At 44.9% G+C, this 20560-nt stretch overlaps 1 protein-coding gene across 2 annotated transcripts in view; it reads left to right on the top strand.

Annotated features, from left to right (window-relative positions):
* Window positions 1-16915: 16915 nt before the first annotated feature.
* cdh11 (cadherin 11, type 2, OB-cadherin (osteoblast)) overlaps window positions 16916-20560 on the top strand; it is a 122584-nt gene continuing 118939 nt past the window's right edge. For both annotated transcript variants that reach the window (XM_070542593.1, XM_015945033.3), the window contains exon 1: window positions 16916-17412. The gene's annotated coding sequence lies outside the window, so the exon portion shown is untranslated. The remainder of the gene's footprint in view (window positions 17413-20560) is intronic.

Raw genomic sequence — 20560 nt, 5'->3', positions numbered from 1 at the left:
AAGGCAAAAAGTCTCTTCTCCCTCTTCACCTGGGCTTGATCAGTCCATCTGCTTTGTGTCTTTCAAAAGCCCTTTTGTTTTTGTCATGCCACTCCGCTGCTACTATACATATAGACACTATATGTTTTTAAAGAAGAGACTAATGTAAAGAGTTCAAGTTCTGATTAAATGAGTCTGGAGTGTAGGAGGCAAGCTAATGTTTAGTGTTGTCTGGCTGATTAAAGCATAGCAAACAAGTGATTGCTATGCAGCTCTGCTCCTCACTGCATGCCAGCTCGTACACAAGGCTGCTCTCTGTTCTCCCTCTGCATCCCTTCATCCCAACATCTCTTCATTTGATTATCTGTCTTTGTCCCTTCAATTCTCCACTCCTCTGATTTGCAGACCCCTCCATCCTTGAGCAGACCAAAGAATGACGAAAATATTTGCCAGCAAGATAATGGACTCCCCACAAGGTGTCTCAGGTTTTGATGTTTACTCGTGTTTCTTTGTGACATTTACAATAAAACCCTTGCTTCCTCTGTCCCCCTAAAATGGTTCCAACTCCCTCCGCTTTCCCCAGCTCAGTTACCGTGCCGACAGCTCAAATTCAATTATTGCAGACTGTGTGAAAATCCCAAGCTACTGATTGGTCACTGCAGGCCTCTATTAAGTGAACGCAACAGGGGGTGAACAAGAGAGAATGGAGTTATAACACACAAAAATAAAAGATGGAGTGGTAAAATGTGAAGAAATGATAAAGAGGAAGTAATGAAACCAAAGAAGGAAGGAGGGTAATTGAAACTCAGGTTAAATGAATAAAATGAAACATATGCCCCGGTCTTTTTATCCCCTCAAAGCCCCTGGCATCCTTCAGGCTCAAGTTAAAACAAACAAGTCCGCCCTAAAAAGCCCGGTCCATAATCCTGTGTAATCACTCAGGCAGCCTCAGCTCACATAACCAAAACACCAGAATAAAGAGATATGTGTGTTTGTTTATAAGATGAATTGACGAATTCCACTTCAAAGCCTAAAAGGTTAAAGCAGTACATTATCCTGAACATTAGCTGAAAATGTCAGTCGAAGGCTGAAGGTGCTTTCTGTCTGCTTTGTTTACAAAGAAATCAAAGGCGGACAGATTTGAGAAGGATTGTTTAGATTATGATAATTTAAGAGGATTTTACAGCAGCTTCCATTTCGTAGAAAAACCTCTGAACAAGGAAGGAGCTCAGGAGAGTTTACCTGTTTAAACTCGGAGCGTGCCGGACTGTTGATCCAGGACACGGCGAATCTAAGAGTTGAACGTTTTTTGAAACAGCTATTAGACATATTCTCTAGCTGCTTGAAAACATTCTAAAGACCAAGTTCACTCGCTTTAATTTGTTTGCAGTGGTCTCGAGTATATGAATGATCTGTATGGGGAAAAGCTCTGGCACTCCTGTTGCAGGAAGTAGAAGTTAGCCAGAGGAGAAGTGAACTGAAGACGGAAGGATTTGGAGTCTTCTTTCCTGATATTCAGACATCTCGCCTCTGATTGGCTAACAGCAACGCGACTACCACCGGCTTTGTTTGCTCTGCAACGTTGATGTTTTATCTCCACAGATAACACAAACCTGAAGGAGTTCTGCTGTGTGGTTGAGTTGCTGATTCTAAAGGTTAACATCTACTAGTCCCGACGTTCTCTGCTGTTTCCTGGAGGCTAAACCAACAACCTTCCCACAAGCCAAGATGGGTGAGTCCATGACCGTTAGCTTTTATTGTGACGTTGATCTGACAGGCTTTACTGATCTGAGTTTCCTTGACTATTTTCTTTTTGTGGCTGATGCAGGACATCGGGGTAGAAGACTATTTTCATTGCCAAACCCAAGTTGTTGGCATTATGTTTTTTACTGATGTAGTGGTTTTCTAATAGACTGCCTCAGACTGCACAGATTACACATGCAGACAACGTCCAATCGGATTCACTCCAACAAAAGACTTCCATCAAAACCTGAAGTTGGAGTAGTTTTAACTTTACACATTCACACACCAAAGCTCTCTGCCACCGCACCTCCTTATTTAATACATGACTTAGTTTCTTCACAGCAACTTTGCAAAAGATGCATACATGCCAATCTGCTAAAATATCTTGTTTTTTTTTTTTTGTTTTGTTTTTTTTTACTTGTGTAGCATCATGAAGGGCCTCTAATTTGTGACAAAGGTTAAACTTTCCCAGCTGGATCAAGCTGTAACTTTTAGTTCCACAGATTAACCCCGGAGCCCTGATGTCTAAAGAATACCACCCTTATCTGCTGCTGTTCCATCCCTTAAGAAGGACACTTCAAGTTCACGATAATAATTAAATAATAATATTAATAAACTCTTTGACTTTATTATTGTTTATTATAATCATCATAAATAATCACTTGGTTCAGTATAAATGTATTTTAATTACTGAAATGAATTATTATGCTTTGGGTATAATAATGATTACTATGATTATGGTTGATAATGTGTGTTCAGTAACCAGAAGGTCAACTTCCACCTTATCCATATAACACAGAGTTTATCCAGAGTAAAGGTAACTGCCATCACATGTTTTTTGACTCATGACCAAAGCTTTCTTGCTCTGAGAGTGGGTGTGTTCTGAGGACTTTGTTAAACCAACTTCCAGCAGCTTTCACTTCAGTTAGTGAACCAACCACCATCACTGAGGAGTCGGGAATGGCCGTCTCGTAACCTCCACCTGCTGTTCTGTCACGCCAATAAGAATCGCTACGAATAAACGTAAACTGTAACCAGCTGACGAAAAACTCCTTCAGAGTTATAGACTTGAGACGCAAATAGCTCCACCAGTCGAGTGACCCAAGGAGACATCTCAGGACCGATTTGGGCGCACCAGAGGTTCTTCTACCAACCTCGTGCCTGGAGGAAACCATCTCCACCTGACACTTCGGATCCAAAAAGGGGATCTTCTATACTGGGTGAGGTAGACATTCTGACAGATTGTGTCTGATGCTGTTCTCTAAGTAAACAAGAGTTAGCTGCAAAACCATCATTTCCAACCCAGAACGCGTTCCTCCCTCTGAAAGAAACCTTCTGAGAAATTCATTCAGGCATCCAAACTCGTATTTTCCATTTAGCTTTCATCCAGCCACAGGTTTGCCTTTTAAACAAGTTTAATATCAAAGCTGTTAAAAATTGTCATTAAATTGTCATTCAAATCATCAAGTTTAAAATTGTTAGCAATGAATTCTTCATTTTTAACCTCGCCTCATTCTTTGAAATGAAACACAGAAAGGTATAATTATTTCTGGTTATTGAAAAAGCAAAGATTTCCAACTTCTGATTCAAAAATAAACTTTTGCTATTACATTTAATTATCTTAAATTAAACGTTAATCTTTGGATTAAGACTAGACCAAACAGGTTGGTGTATGAACTTACATCGATTATATAAGTATCTTGGATATTTATACATGATCTAAGCTTCATATGCTAATTTGCTTGTTCATTCTCAGAATCTACAACTGATAGCAAACAGTGTTGATTCTAGTATGTAGTAATACCTTACATTTTTTATTTTCTTTTAACCTTTTGAGCAACAACCCCACTTTTCAGATGTTCCAACACTAATTACTTTTTAAATGCTTCAGTTCATTTTTTACTTCAGCCCATTCAACCACTCAACCTTCACACTGCAGGTTTGCAGAAAGTTGAAACTATCTAGTTTAGATTGAAATAGCCACAAAGTTAACAAGATTTATTTACTTTGATCAAAAATCCCAGGGTGAAGATGCAATTATGATTAATCAAAAAGCTGATTTTGAATGTAAGCTAAATTGAATAGAAAAAAAAAGTGATTTGCAGAAACTGTTTGATGTGGTGTAACAATCACATCTGAGCTGTTTTTCTGAAGCAACTTCAGATTGTTTTTAGGCTGGTGGTGATAAACTAGCACCTGTGAGGTGCATCTCTGGTTTTGTTGGATCAGAAATGTGACAAATGTTGACTTTGGGCTTTAAAGGCAGAATAAGGAACACGGACACCAAAGCGACATCTAGTGCGCGGAGAATGTAATTGCAACAATAGAACAATGTTTCCAGCCATTGGGACATTTTTTATTTGGGTCCATCTGTTGTAGGTTGTATCTAAACTCACTCTGGTTTTAGATCTTTTATGGTCGCTCCTCTTTTGAGAAGGATACTGACATCTTCTGGGCTCAGAAGCAGATGCTTGACAGTTTCCACAGGTCCAGCCTCGCTGTGCCGAGCGGACTGTTTGGAAACCCGTAATGGTACCCTCTACTGGCTGGTAGATGTAAATATAAACCCAGTGTCATGCCCATCAAAAATAAATATTAGATTATTTTTATTTATATAAATACAGCTTTTTAAGAAGTACTGTGCCTTAATTCTCCACCCCATGCACGCCCCATGGAGGTACTATTTTTTTTATTTAGCTTTTGAGTAAATTGTTCCATATTCAACTTTTAATCAAGAAAATAAGAAACGCATCATAATTGGACTGAACCCTTTTCATAAGCCTCAGAGTTTGGGGTGTTTTGAGCTCAACACTGGAAGTTTTAGACTAAAAGAAAACAGATAGCACTTTGGACTACAACTGAAATGCATCATGCTTTTATTTTGTAATCACACCATATTGATGCAGCAATAACCCTGGGCTACAATTTTGTGTAAAACACACAACAGTTATCTGGCAAGCCAGTGTTGAACGTTATAAGAAATGTGAAATAATGTTTCATTGATTTGAAACTGGTGTCTCTGTGGATGTGAAACCTGTGAGTGGCTGAGCTCAGACTGATCATTCCTGGATTGTTTGGGGGTTTAAAGGTCAGCGTACAACAAAAGTCTCGTCTTTTCTGAGTTTGTTGAACTGCTGCCTCAACTCACCTCACCTCTGTCATCATGGCCGAATCCCTGGGTGGCGTGAACCTTCTTTACGGGTTTCATGAGGAAGAGACTCACAGAGTAGCAGTCTGTATCCTAATGAACACGGACTTATTTGCTGAAACTAATTTAAATCAGTCGGTGCAACAGACAGCCTGCAATAAAGAGATTTGGAGCAAAAGGACTGCGATCATCTCTGTGTTCATTCATTATGACCAAAAATACCCTCTAATTACATCTGACAACCCAGCCTTTATTTTAATCCAATTATGTCGTTTTGTATCCAGTGTAATAAAACCCAACTGAATGTTATGATGAAAATATGCACTGTCGCCCACTGAATGAAAGACCCACTGTCCTTCACAGAAATGAGCTTCGTTTCAAATCTTTTCAGGCCTCTGCCATTAAGACCAACGTCTGAGCCACTCACCAACCAGCTCGGACTTCGCTGCTTTAGAAAACACATTTCAGAGATCTGCCATTTGTGTCACATAGACCAGCAGTTTTCATTAACACTCTGAAAGTCACTGACTCCAGCTTATAATGTGGACCTCTGAGAGACGGATAAACACCACTCATTCTGGTAGCTCAGTTTTAGTTCATATTTTACAATTTTAGAGATTACCGTAAGTTGTCCCTCTGATTGTTTCTGCTGACATTTTAAAACACATCTACAGCAGTGTGGATTAGAAAATAAAGTTCCACCTTACCTGCTTTTGCCATTCAAAGGTTCCATGTAATAATATTATCACTGTATTTTTAGAACAGCTGTGTGATTTTAATTTGACCTCTACTTCTTTAACAGGTTTTGTACATTCCTCAAAACCCTGCTGTGATGAAAGATCTGTGTGTCTTCTGCCCTCTGATGGAGGATTTCAGTACTGCAGGTATCAAAGCACAATTTTCTTTCCTTTCATCGTTGTTATTTTAAATGATCCAAGCATGGAAAAGATTACAATTTTCCAACAAAAATGATATTATTTTATTTTATGTGTGAGTTTTTACACCATTCCAATTGGTTAGTTAGTTTGTTTGACCAAATATAAACTGATGCAAACAATCTTAATTGCTTCAACTGAACAAAATGTGTATTTGTTAATAGCTTAAAAAGGATTTTTTGCAACGTTTTTGTATTTTTAAATGGTTTATTTGAGCCAGTGTGTGCTAAAATGACTCTTTCTTTACAGCCGGCACCTAGCTTGTTTTAGTGGTTCCTCTACTCCAACACACTTGATTCAGTGGTTGAATCACTTGTGCAGCAGCTCATCATTCTGTTAATTACCTGCTGATTGAAATCAGGTGTGTTGAAACAGTGTTAAAACTAAAACGTGCCTCCAGGCCCACAATTGAATCGCCCTGCTTTACAGGGTTAATGAAAGGCCACTCAGCCCTATCGCCCCCTGTGGCCAGAACATTCCACTTGCAACTTCAGACTGGTGGGCTTCTCTTTTTGGGGTTAGAAAAAAATGGAGCTGACATACCTGGCGCTGCAGTCTTGTTCCTGCATGTTTTAGGTCATGAACACAGCTGATTTGTTACATTTAGTGATGAATCACTCCTGTAAACTCTAAGCTCTTTTTTTTAATGACGCCAATGTGCCGCCACAGTGTGGTGGTATCAGGAATGCTTTGGTCATTTATTAGTGGCCAGATCGTGGTGGTAATGTTATGCCATTGTGTCCTTTTTACAAAACGTTACACGATGGCAGAAAAGGGGGTATGGGGGCGGTCTGCGCTGCAGCGGACATCTGTTTAACTTGGACATAACTTTCGTTTCAGTGCAATCAAAGCTGCACTCATTAGGTTTTTTTTGTCAAACCGCTCCTAAAGGCGTCTGTCCCCACAGTTCTTGTGCAGTCTGGTGACCTGAGCTGCAGCTCTAACGAGAGAAGCTCCTGGAGCCCTGCATCACTTCAGTTTGCTGTATCAGCCAATTCTGTTTTAATAGCTCGACAGTAGCTCTCCACGTGATCATGACACCTCTCTCTGTTTTGCGGTAATATTACTACCAAGTGTGGTTGAATGCAGCAAAATTCCCACAACACCATGCCACCATAGCGCGTTCAAAAGACACACCGTGGCGGCAGTTTTACACTGATTTGCCGGCATGGTGTGTCTTCTGAAAAGGGCTACTGAGGAAGGCTGGGGAGACATTTCAGCTGTTAGATTAAGGAGATGGTTCTTTTGGTTCTAATGGACACTAAGAGGTGCTAAAAGCAAGCCAAAGCTGCCTAGTTCCCCTTAAAATTGTTTATATTGTTTGATTTTACTTATTTTCAACCTTATTTAGTTAGAAGTCATGTTATCTCAACACATGATTGAGGAAGAGGTTTGAATATTGTTGATTTTAGTTTGGGTCAACAGGTTACATGCTGTTAAATCTTGTCAATTCAAATCAAAACATTAAGGGCCATCCAACGTAAGTTTTTAAACTAAATAATAATTGATAGAAACTAATCAGAATCCCTTCAGTTAGAAAAATAAAATGTATGCTAGTTGTAACGTCCAGCAATGGTCAGTTTTTAGGTACAGTTTGACCATTCAACATCTGGTCAAAAAAGAGACATGAGACTGCATGTGTTCCCTCTAAATCAGCCTGCCTTCATCCCATCAGCTGGAGCTCAGAGCCTGCAGCTCTGAACACAGATAACGAAATGTCAACAATTACATTTTCCCCTCAAGGTCCAATCTTTCAGGACTCTTCATGCCTCCATAAAAGGAACACTCACGGCCCGGATTTCCTAAATTAAATATGAACTTCTACAACTTATAAGCAAGATAATCATTAAATAAATGTTTGTTTATTGCTACTTATAATGATTATGATATAATGAAATGCTTTCATTAATCTGTGCTCACTGATTGAATTTTGAAATAAATGTTATGTTATGATTACAGTGATTGAAATATGTTTCAGCATGTTAATATGACAAGGTCATCACCATTTGCACTCACACAAGAACAAAGTAAGTTGAAGTTAAACTCATGACACATAAGCCCTTTTCAGACAGACATTCTGGAACATTTGCAGACAATTCAATCCGGTTTTTAACCGTAACTGTGTTTTCAGACACACCACTTTTGTACCGGAACTTGTCCTTTCGGCTGCGTTCACACAGCAGGGAAAAGTTCCAGATGTCTGACGGTGGCGGGGGGTGGGGGGAAATCGGACTTATGTTAAGAAGAAGAAGAAGAAAATATCATTTCTATAGCGCCTCTCAAGATAAAAATCAGGAGGCGCTTAAGCATAATTCTGCGCACACGAAGACGCATAAGAGACCTGGATGATGAAGCTCAATGGTTAAAGGAATCACTGAAGCGGTGTGAAGCGCTCCGTTCCGCGTCTAGGCGGTACAGTAGGAGGCGAGCTGCCGTGGTTCGCCGCATGCTACAGCAGCGAGCTATCTAGGTGCGCACAGCGTCCCCCCGGTCCCCTCCTCCTCCCCCTCCCCCTTGTCCGGAACTTTACCTCACCAGTCTGAAGCAGCCACCCTGTCCGTAACAAGTCCGGACATGTTACTAGGGGCTTCGTCCGGATAAATTTCGGAACACGGTATCCGGATGTTTGTATTCAGACAGAAAGGTCTTACGGACAGATTCCGGAATATTTCCGTTTTTCATGGTCTGTCTGAAGGGGGCTATAGATAGTCCTTTACCCAGATCAGAGCATCCGGTATCAAGGAAGGTGTGTTTCTAAAGCCCCCTTTAGACAGGCCATGAAAAACGGAAATGTTCCGGACTCTGTCCGTAAGACCTTTGTGTCTGAATACAAACATCTGAATAACATTTTCCGTGGTTAAACCGGACAAAGCCCCTAGTAACAGGTCCGGACTTGTTACGGACAGGGTGGCTGCTTCAGACTGGTGAGGTCGAGTTCCAGACAGGGAGGAGGGGGAGGAGGAGGGGACCGGGGGACGCTGTGCGCACCTAGATAGCTCGCTGCTGTTGCGTGCGGCGAACCACGGCAGCTCGCCTCCTACGGTACCGGCTAGACGCGCGACGGAGCGCTTCACACCGCTTCAGTGATTCCTTTAACCATTGAGCTTCATCATCCAGGTCTCTTCTGCTTCTTCGTGTGCGCAAAATCATGCTGTTATGATTCGCCCCTTTTTGTGCTTGTGTTTAACTTTTTCTCTGTTGTTTTTGTTCAGGTCAGCTGCAGCTCCTCTCAGGAATCCTCCCCTTCCCTGTGAGCCTCCTGGAGTGCTGCAGCTGAACCACATCATCTTGATTGCCCCTCATTCTATTTCAGGCCACTGCTGCCAGTCATCAGTGTGGAGTTGTCTTTGCTGAGTTGTACATGTATGGATTGAGTTTGGTTTTGGTTTTTGGTTCCCACAGTCAGTGGAGGAAGTTTTGTTTATTAAATCTTTTTGAACTCTGGATAAAGGATCTTTATTCCTGCAAATGGGTTACTGCAGAGGCAAACCGTGACATTACAACTCCACCAAGATGTCTGACCCAGCAGGAAGAACCCAGAGACAAGACCCTTCCTTACCTGCCTCTGGTGAGGGTGCTGCAGGAGAAGCCAGCCTTCCTGTTCTGACCCAGGAGCTCCGCAGCTGCATGTCAGGGTTGCAGCAGTTGCATGGACGTGTAGCCAGACTGGAGCAAGCGCCTGCTCCCCCTCGACAGGTTCGTTTGGGTCGTCCTGAAACTTTTTCTGGTACCGCAGAGGATTGTCGACCATTCCTCACCTCCTGCCGGCTCCATTTTGACTTTAATCCAAGCGAATTCCCCTCGGAGCAGAGCAAGGTGGCTTTTGCCTTGAGTTTCCTGACGGGCAGAGCCAAGAGGTGGGGGCTGGCTGAGTGGGATCGTGGAGCGGAGGTGGTTCGTTCCTTCCGGGCCTTTTCCACTCAACTCCTCGTGGTGTTTGATCCCTCAACACCGCACCGCGCGGCTGCTTCTGAGCTGCTCCGGCTCAAACAAGGAGACGACAGCGTGGCGTCCTATGCAGTACAGTTCCGGACGCTGGCGGCAAGCTCCCGCTGGCCTGATGATGCACTGGTCGACGTCTTCCTTCAGGGGCTCTCCAGCGAGCTCAAGGACGAGCTAGCCGCGAGGGAGGTTCCTGAGGAGCTGGAGGATCTTATCGATCTGGCTGTACGCATCGATCGGCGGAGGATGGAGCGCCTTCATGATGAGCTCCGCCCACTGACTTCTTCACCTCGTCCTCACCCGATTTCTGTGAGTGTTTCTCACCTGGGCAGTGACGCCCCGCCCTCGGAGCCCATGCAGCTAGCGGGTCGGGTGTCATCCTTTTCTCCGCCCTCACGACCGCCCACCAGTGTGCGGTTGACATATGGGACGAAACACGGTGAATATGACACCCTTATTGACTCCGGCTCTGATGGGGATCTGATGTCCCAGGCAGTGGTAAGCGAACTTTTGATTCCAGTCGAGGAGGTGTTTCCTGCATTGTCCATCCATGCTGTAAACGGTTCCCTTATCCACAAGGTGACTGCACGCACTGTTCCTGTCACTGTGACGGTCTCTGGGAACCACACAGAGCGGATGTGTTTTTTTGTGGTTGACTCTTTAGTGCCTCCTTTGATCCTGGGTTACCCCTGGCTAAGCAAACACTGTCCCCATATTGACTGGGTTTCTGGCCGCGTGTTGACGTGGAGTCCTTTTTGTTTATTGAACTGTTTGTCTGCTGCTCCTGTTCGCCCTGTTTCTAGCCAGCCTCCCTTGGAACCACCTGACATCAGTAATGTTCCCCCCGAATATACAGACTTGGCTGCGGTGTTCAGTAAGGTTCGTGCTAAGAACCTGCCCCCTCACCGTCCTTACGACTGTGCTGTGGACCTCCTTCCTGGTGCTCAACCTCCTAAAGGCCGTCTCTATCCTCTGTCCATCCCTGAGACAACAGCCATGGAGGAATACATTCAGGAGGGCTTACAGGCAGGCATTATTTGGCCATCCTCATCACCTGCGGGGGCAGGGTTTTTCTTTGTGGGCAAGAAGGATGGGGGTTTACGGCCGTGTATTGACTACAGGGGTCTGAATAGCGTCACGGTTCGTAACACTTACCCCCTGCCTCTCTTGCAGTCTGCCTTTGACCAGATTAGAGGGGCTCGGGTGTTCACTAAGCTGGATCTACGGAACGCTTATCATCTGGTGCGCATACGGGAGGGGGATGAGTGGAAAACTGCCTTCAACACCCCGTGCGGCCATTTTGAATACCTGGTGATGCCTTTTGGACTGACAAACGCACCAGCTGTGTTTCAGTGTTTTATTAATGATGTGTTGAAGGACATGATTAACAGATTTGTGTACGTCTATCTGGATGACATTTTAATTTTCTCCCCAGACCGAAAAACACATGTGCAGCACGTCAGGGCCGTTCTGCAGCGCCTACTTGAGAACCAGCTTTTCTGTAAGGCTGAAAAGTGTGAGTTTCACACCACCAAGACTAAGTTCTTGGGGCATGTGATCACGCCTGGAGAGGTACAGATGGACAATGACAAGGTCAAAGCGGTTCTCGAGTGGCCTACACCTACTGGTCGGAAGCAGCTTCAACGCTTCCTGGGGTTCGCCAACTTCTACAGGCGCTTCATCAGAGGTTTCAGTGGCGTGGCTGCACCCCTCCACAGACTCACCTCGGCTAAGGTACGTTTTGTCTGGGACACTGCTGCCGACATGGCCTTTGCCGAGCTCAAAAGACGGTTCTCTGCGGCCCCTATCCTGACCCAGCCTGACACCTCCAAGCAATTCATTGTGGAGGTTGATGCGTCTGAGTCAGGGGTGGGTGCTGTGCTGTCACAGAGAGCGTCTGATAATAAAGTACATCCCTGCGCGTATTTCTCCTGCAAGCTCACTCCTGCAGAGAGAAATTACGACATAGGGAACAGAGAGTTGCTAGCTGTTAAGCTAGCACTCGAAGAATGGCGCCACTGGTTGGAGGGTGCTGAGCAGCCGTTTTTGGTGTGGACCGACCATAAGAACTTGGAGTATGTACGGACTGCCAAGCGCCTTAACCCCCGCCAAGCACGGTGGGCTCTGTTTTTTGACAGGTTTAACTTCAACCTCTCCTTCCGTCCGGGCAGTAAGAACATTAAACCTGATGCCCTGTCCCGCCAGTACCAGCAGGAGAGTGAGGCTTTGGAGTCAGAGTCCACGTTCATCGTGCCGCCCAACTTGGTCCTTGGGGTCTCTCGTTGGTCCTTGGAGCGCAGAATCAATGCTGCAGTCCGAGACCCCACTACCATTCCGTCTGGATGCCCCCCGCACTGTTTGTTTGTTCCCCCAGGTTTTCGCCCGGCGGTGTTGAAATGGGGGCATTCATCACGCCTGGCCTGCCATCCTGGGGTAACCAGGACTGCCTTCCTGGTAGCGCAGCGGTTCTGGTGGCCTACGGTGTCGTCTGACGTTCGAGCTTTTGTCTCCTCTTGCCCAGTGTGTGCCAGCGTCAAGTCACCCAGAACTCCTCCGGCTGGACTCCTGCAACCTCTACCTGTTCCCTCCAGACCTTGGTCCCACATTGCAATGGACTTCATCACTGGACTACCCAACTCTAAGGGTAAGACTGTGATCCTGACTGTAGTGGACAGGTTTTCAAAGATGGTGCATGCTATACCCCTGCAGAGATTGCCATCGGCTCAGCAACTGGCGGAGGTGGTGGTGCGGCATGTTTTTCGGCTGCACGGACTTCCGGAGAACATCACCTCGGATCGAGGACCCCAGTTTGTTGCAGCTTTTTGGAAGGAGTTCTGCAGACTCCTTGGAATAACGGTCAGTCTGAGCTCTGGTTTCCACCCTCAGACAAATGGTCAAGTAGAGCGCTTTAACCAGGATCTGGAGACCACCCTGCGTGCTATGTGCCTGAAGAACCCCCAGACTTGGTCCTCTCAACTCCCCTGGGCTGAGTATTCGCACAACACCCTGGTTAATTCTACTGGCTTCTCCCCCTTCCAGGCTGCCTACGGGTACCAACCACCTCTCTTCCCCCATCAGGAGAGGTCGGCTTCCACCTCCGGTCCTGCAGCATTCGTGAGGCGCTGCCGTCGTACATGGACTGAGTACCGTTCCCGACTGGTTCGGAACCAGGAACGGTTCACCTCCGTGGCTAACCGCCGGAGGTCTGCTGCTCCGGAGTACAAGGTGGGTGACAGGGTTTGGCTCTCTTCGGCTGATCTGCCACTGAAGGGGGGTGCCAGGAAGATGCAGCCCCGATTCATCGGACCCTTCCCCATCACCAAGGTCATCAACCCAGTAGCCGTCAGGTTGGAGCTCCCTCGGGCACTGAGAGTCCACCCTGTGTTCCATGTGAGCAAGCTGAAGCCTGAGAGACTCTGTCCCCTGCAGACGCCACCTGCGGTCCCTCCAGCTCCCCGCATTGTGGATGGCGGACCTGTCTACAGCGTGAATAAGCTCTTGGCCTCGAGGAGAGTGGGCAGGGGCGTCCAATACCTCGTGGACTGGGTGGGTTATGGCCCGGCGGACAGGCAATGGGTCCCAGAACGCCACATCCTCAGCCGTGATCTGATCGATCAGTTTCACCGGGAACACCCCACCCAGCCGAGACGTCCGTCTGGGAGCCGGACTTTGTGAGGGGGGTTATGTTATGATTCGCCCCTTTTTGTGCTTGTGTTTAACTTTTTCTCTGTTGTTTTTGTTCAGGTCAGCTGCAGCTCCTCTCAGGAATCCTCCCCTTCCATGTGAGCCTCCTGGAGTGCTGCAGCTGAACCACATCATCTTGATTGCCCCTCATTCTATTTCAGGCCACTGCTGCCAGTCATCAGTGTGGAGTTGTCTTTGCTGAGTTGTACATGTATGGATTGAGTTTGGTTTTGGTTTTTGGTTCCCACAGTCAGTGGAGGAAGTTTTGTTTATTAAATCTTTTTGAACTCTGGATAAAGGATCTTTATTCCTGCAAATGGGTTACTGCAGAGGCAAACCGTGACACATGCTTAACATAAGTCCGATTCCCCCCCCACCCCCCGTCAGACATCTGGAACTTTTCCCTGCTGTGTGAAGGCAGCTGAAAGGACAAGTTCCAGTATGAAAGTGGTGTATCTGAAAACACAGTTCCGGTTAAAAACCGGATTGAATTGTCCACACATATTCCAGAATTTCTACCTGAAAAGGGCTTGAGATTCTGGGTAATATTCCTCAAACTTGTGTCATGTGCCAGGGTGAGTGCTCCTCTCATTTTTGTTCCATCTTTGAGCTGCTGTGTTTCAGGAGAGGGAGGCTCCAGCTGAAGCTCATCAACAATCAGTGGGTCCAGCTATAAGAGGAGGAGGAGAACAAACACATCTCGACGCCGGATGATTAACTACAACTTGGATTTTTGGATTGTTTGTGGACCTTACCTTGACTCCTCAGGATCTCCCTGGACTTCTGAAGCTTCTGGAGCTTCTTTGGTTTTCCTGTGGCTCCTCTGATTGACTACTTGGACATTTCCACGATCCTGCTGGATTACTCACCTGTGCCCCATAAATCTCCTGGACGCAGCATTCACCGTTCTCTCCTCCCTGCCGGCCCGCTCTCCTGGACACCCCCTCTTGGATTCACCCCGGCCCTCCACCTACCCTCCCCTATTCCTCAGCCCCCAGCTTCCCGTAAGTCTTTACTCTGCACCTTCCTAGTTTAGACTTACCTCCCTGGACTCTCCTGTTCCTCTGTTCTCCACCCCTCAGACGCTGCGGTTCCGTTGCAATCCCCACTGGACCTTATCCAGTGCACCCTCACTTCCCGATTTTTAAAAAATAAAATTCTTTCATTTTTCTAATTGACTCGTGAGTGGTGAATTCTGCATGTCTTGGGTTAAACTCGTCCCCAAAACCATGTCAACTTGTCAACCTCTGGTTGGCTACACAAATCATAACATGAGAACATTAAAACCAGATCACTCTGGTGATTCAGGAGTTCTAGAGAAAGCTTCAGACCGGCCATCTGAAGAAAAACCCTCTTTAACCATCAAAGTTTTTGAAACGTCATCAAAACCATTCTGCACCTGTGAAGCTGATAAAGCAAACAGTTCCTGCAGAACAAGCCAATAGTGTTTAGACTCCAGAGTCCCAGACGCGCGGTTCCATCCATCTGTCGTGACCCGAGACATCTCTGGACTGAAAAAGTCTGTGCTGTGGTCAATCTACTGGACCTTCAGTGCCAGAGGTCATTCGACCTCTCTGACCTTCGGATCCACTAAGAGGGTCTCCAGAACGGGTGAAGTAGACACACAGATAGCGTCTGATGTGCTTTTGGTAATAATCAACCTCATAGCTTAACGCAAACCAAATTCTTTTACATCCAGAACTCAGCTCTCCTAGATACGGAAGTTCTGATAACACCGCATTCACACATAGGTTCATACATCACATCTAGTTCCATCCACTCACAGTAAATGTTAGTTAACTTGTCATGTTTTAATTGTTGGTAAAATAAATTCTTACTTTTATAAATCTGACTGTTTTCTGAATCAAAACAAAGTGTGTACAATCCCTTAATAAATAAAGAATCCTAGCATCTTCTGATGAACACACAAAGACCAAACAGGATTGATATTCTATATTTATATATAGTATCACAGCTTATTGGTCATAAGTAGAGGTAATATATATATTGAGCTCTTAAAGCACTCAATTTACAAAACCCTTCAGTAAATATTAGTACACTGCAAAAGTGATTTCTAAGAAAGTAAAAAATATATAGCAATTTAATCTTATTTTCATTCTAAAAAGAAAATAAATAGCAAATAGTGTGACCTGAAATAAGGTAAATATTCCTTAATATGATCTGAATTTTCTTGTTTTGGGTTAAAAAAATCTGCCTGTGGCAAGAATTTTTTGTTTGACTAGAATTCTTAAAACCAGCAAAACAATCTAAATTATTATTTATTTGCTAGTTTTAAGAAATCTAGACAAACGTCTTTGGTTACCCCAATGGCAGACTTCTTTTCTCCAAACAAGAAAATCTGATCATATAGAATGTTTAACTTACTTCAAATCAGGGTTTTGCAGAAAACAGTTCTTTTTCTCTCTTTTTAAGTCATAAGTAGAATAAAAGCTCAAGTCTTGTTTTTCTTCAGTTTTTGCAGTGTATTGCAAAACTTGCGAGAAAATATTAATTAGTTATGAAAACGATAATTATTGTAATGTATTATGAGTTTTACTGTCATTGTCTGGGCATCATTAAGCTGGTATCTGAGTCTCTTTAATGAAGGCCAGGCAATTAAACAGCAAGGACAACGAGACATGTTGAATTTTAAAAGAAAGTGCAAACCGAAGGGGGTTTTCTCAGAACCAGATGTGTTCTGGTGCTCATCCGTGGCTTTTATGGCAGAACAATAATACATGCTGCAGGCCTTTATAATGACACCTAAATAAATAAAGAAAAGTTAATGAAATTGAAAAACAAAAATTTTCTCATAATAAAAAATCCAAATAAACATTTTGATAAAATACATCCCACCCACCTAGTTGCTGAGAAGTAGAAGCTCATGCATCACCTCCTGTCTCATTTACATTTGATTTTTCCTGTTTCTGCTCCTTTCCTTCCTATTGGCTGCGTTAGCAATTAAAACGGACTTTAACTGGGCCAATAGCAGCTCATGATTCCGCCCTTTCGGCAGCCCCCCTCCCTCTCCTCTTCTCATTGGCTGCTCAGGAGACGCTACTGTTGCTCCTGCTGTGGCTGGAAGCGGCTTTTGGACCAATCAGGAAAGAGCAACTGTTGCTTGAACTCCCCGTCCTGCGGGGCAGTCCCGGACTCTCGGCTGTTAAGGATGGGATAAAAAAGAGGATCTTCAGGATCCTTTTATAAATCAATATAATCCTAATTAAACCCTAACCAGGCGACAGGTCTGAGTTCTGGGCTGCTGTGCCTTTCATTGCCGCCCTGCAAGCAGCTATGGAGCCAAATAAATGTTAGAAATGAAATACCGAATATAAACCGCAGCAAGTTCAAATATGTAGAGAGAGAGGGTTAGTGAGGGGTGAGAGAGGGTTAGTCTAGTTTCCAACGCCCTCCATCGGCAGCGACACTCTCGTCCTCCCCCCCTCCTCCCTCCCTCCCTCCCCTCGCTGCTGCTGCTGCCCTCACTTTCCCTCACAATGCTTCTGAGCCTCTTGGAGGGAGGACGGATAAACGGCGCTGACGGTACGGGATTTGATCACCGAAGACGGGAGGGATGCTAGGGTGATTCCCCCCTTTCTTCTCCCTCAGCCGCCCCAGACACCCACCTCCTCACCACCACCTTCGCTTCTCTCCATCACTTCGATCTCTGGACTGTCGTGTGATATTTTTTTGCGTCTCTTCTGACTTCAGTTGTTTTTTCTTTTTGTTTTTTTCTTCTTTGGGTTGATTTTCTTTTTCTCTTTTGCGCCTCTGCATTCCAGCAGCGGATACGCGTTTGGTTTCCATCTTCTCCTTCCTCCAGCGCACAGAAACAGAATAAATAACTCTGAGTGGGTTATACTGAGTGGATGTGTTGGACATCTGGTGGGAGAAGTGACTGTGCTTCCTGCTGGGCTGAATGTTTAGGGGACATTTCCTTGGAGAGACGGGGATCTGCGCGCGGAACCTCTCACTACCGAGGTGAGTTTAAAGTGTGAGATTCTGCATTCGGATCAGCAACACTCAGCTGGTCTCATCTCCTCTCTGGTGGGTCCTCCCTGCGCGTTTCTGCGCAGCTGAGAGACTTGGAGCGCAAAAAGGGGCGCAGGACGAAGTGAGATGTGGAGAGAGATCCGGGTGCTTTACAGTCATTTGGTTAATTAATGTGGGATTCTTTAACTATTAGTGTTTTGTTTGTGACTGAAATATTAAATGAGCATGAAGGCATCCCTCAGATCTCCCTTGCGCATCCGCGGTGACAGTTTGCGGGCTTCCGGCTGGTAACAACCCAGACTTTCTTCAGTCCTCCAGCCCAACGGCCGTTGAAATTCCTCTAAACATAGATCGCATTTTGCGTGTTTTTCCTGGCGCAGGGATTGTTGATATGTGCATGTATTTGCGCGTCATCGGGTTTGCGTTTGAATCCAGCCGTTCCCTCGGTGCCGCACGGCTCCCCGCGACGGCGACGCACAACTTTTCCCTCAGCATAAAGGCCTGGTGTGTTTTTACAGGATGAACTAAACCTTTCTCCACTTTGGAGACAACAGTGACGCGTTTCTGATGAGGGAAGACCAGAAAGTTTAGACTTAATTCCAAACGAGTACATTTAAATTTCTCCTGTTTTAAAATAAAAAGAAAAGTGTTTTTTCTTTCATTTTTGAATTAAAATGATGAAATCTGAGTCCCTCAAGTAAATGATTTGGTCAGATTAGATGTTAATAACGAGCCAGAGCTCCTGCTGCCTCAGTCGGACCCAGTCCGCGCTCAGCCACATCACATCATCACCTCATAGGAAACCTCACCCGTGCGCAACTCTCATTCCGCGCAAAAGTGAGATATCTGTGCAGAATGATGACCTCTGCAGTTCGGCGCTGTGCTCTCAGAGATGTTAGTCTTTCTAGTTCATCTCCAACTCTTCTCCCCCAAACTGTTGCTTCATGAAAATGTATCACCCCTTCCTCCTTTTCCCCTCACTCCCCTCTCTCCATTTCTTCCCTGACTCCCCCCCAGTTCTCTGGTCTTCTGGGAGCCATTGAGAGAATCATTTGCTGCTGTTGTGTTTTATTCGACCAGGGGGCTCTCAGCATCCAGGCCCTGCTTGGCTGCTTGCACAAAAGCCTTCATCAGCTGAGGCGCAGAATATCCAGACCTTTCACTGAGGGTGTGTGTTTGCAGTAATGAAAAGCTCAGAAGTGTGCTTTGATCCCACATTCTCGCAGCACTCAGTCTGTAAATACTAAACTTCAGACACGGCGTTGCACAGGAAATGAAGAATTCCCCATTTTGCTTCTTCTGGAAGTTGACGTTGTGGTTAGTGACACATCACTGGAAGAAATGTCCTTTTGTGGAGTTGGAATGGGCCTCTTTTGCGACTCGTGTACATACATGTGAAAACTTAATTCACTGAGTTCTCCGTTTCAGTCATAAAGCGAGGGTCGGGCGCTGAGAAGAGAGGAGACGAGGGTGAAACAACAGATTCAGGGAGCAAAGGTGACGTGAGACGAGGACAGCGTGACTTCCATAGAAGCAGTATTTGTTTGGTCTTGCTCCCTTATGACTAAACCAGAAGCTGCCCGACTTCACTTTAGATATTTGAGGGGTGAGCAGATCCAGCAGGGGAGTGAGCTTCTGTGGAAGCGATCATCTAGCAGACAGACGCTCTAGTGTCGTCGCCACACTTCTTTGGGTTTAGCTGAAACCTGGGTTGGGTGACAGATCAAAGTGGGATATCAGATGATGTTCAGGCGAGGAGCTGCACACAAATGTTGCCAGATTTGTTGCATTTTGTACGAGCTGTTTCAGGAAACACTGTTAATATAACATGTTGTGTTCTGTATGGCCGAGAAATCGGAGTCAGACTCTGAATCATGATTCTTTACGGTTTGGGTTAAAACTCCAGATTCTGTTTTAGACTTCTGATGTCCTATCTGACCTGCGGACGCCAGTAAATCTCAAAGACGTTTTAAATCTTGAGTAACTTGAAAATTATGATTCTGGAAGTGAAACCTCAAAATAGAATTTGTCATTTTGTGTCAACGACTCATTTAGCAGACTCGTGAAACCGTCAGATTCGTTATCGCTCCTTGTCTACTGTGTGTTCACAGACCAGGGAATAAAAAACAGATTAATGAGCAGTTTATGGCTGATTCTGATCACCGGCCCGTATCCTGGTGCATCACTGGATAGAAAACAACCCGATCTGGGTCATGTAGGTAACCAGCACTGGGTCAGATATGGACAAGGCAGATGGGTTGCTAGCAGGATTTTGTTGTTGGATTAAGACTTCTCATCAAAAATGTGTTTAACTTGACTAGTTTTGACCTTAAAGCTACCAAAAGGTGGAAAACATTAAAAATTTAATTACACCAGTAATATTTGGCTAAATATGTCTGTGCAAAATGCCATAATTAATGTTAATGAAGCTAAACATCATGTTTGTTGAATGACCCAAACAACAAAGGTTTCTTTAAACCCATCAAATTAACCCATCATTTGAGTTATACTGAAGGAACCCAGCAGTTTTTAGAGTGTATGAACACACCACTGATTCTTTTATGCTCTGTGTAAATTTTAAGCCTCTGTGTCGCTTTGATTGACATTGATTTCAGCAGAAACCCTCCCTAAACCTTTCCTCTATCCCCTTGTAACATTTCTCAGGTTTAGATTTTTATATCCAGACTCAGCGTGGCGTAATTGAAATAAATCAGGGACATATTTTCACATTTTGGAAACAATTAGGACAGGCTTTTTATTTTTTTTTTTACCAAAACAAAGAAAAAACAACCTTGTGTGGAGGAATGAACTATATTGATTCAAACACTGATAGTATAACCCATTTAAGATGGAATTTGGGTGTTTTGTAGGCAGCTGCTGCTGCTCCTTTTCACGAGCCAGACACTTGTAAAACCCACAAGGAGCTGGAAGAAAGAAGTGAATGAAATAATGGACGGAGAAGTGGGGGGAGTGAATGTGGTGCTTTTCCAGCTGCCGATAGAGGGAGCTGTTGAGCTGTGCTGCAGCCTCGGTGGCATTGCTCTGGCTGGTTTTCCTTCCTTCTTCCTAATTCTTTACCAATCTCCCTCTGCAGAGGGCCAGTTGGAGAGATGGAGAGGTAGTTAGGCTCCCCGGG

The sequence above is a fragment of the Nothobranchius furzeri genome, chromosome 12 (genome assembly GCF_043380555.1).
Source record: "Nothobranchius furzeri strain GRZ-AD chromosome 12, NfurGRZ-RIMD1, whole genome shotgun sequence".
NCBI classification, from domain to species: domain Eukaryota; kingdom Metazoa; phylum Chordata; class Actinopteri; order Cyprinodontiformes; family Nothobranchiidae; genus Nothobranchius; species Nothobranchius furzeri.
The sequence above is the reverse complement of the archived record's forward strand: the minus strand, read 5'-3'. Positions and strand labels throughout refer to the sequence as shown.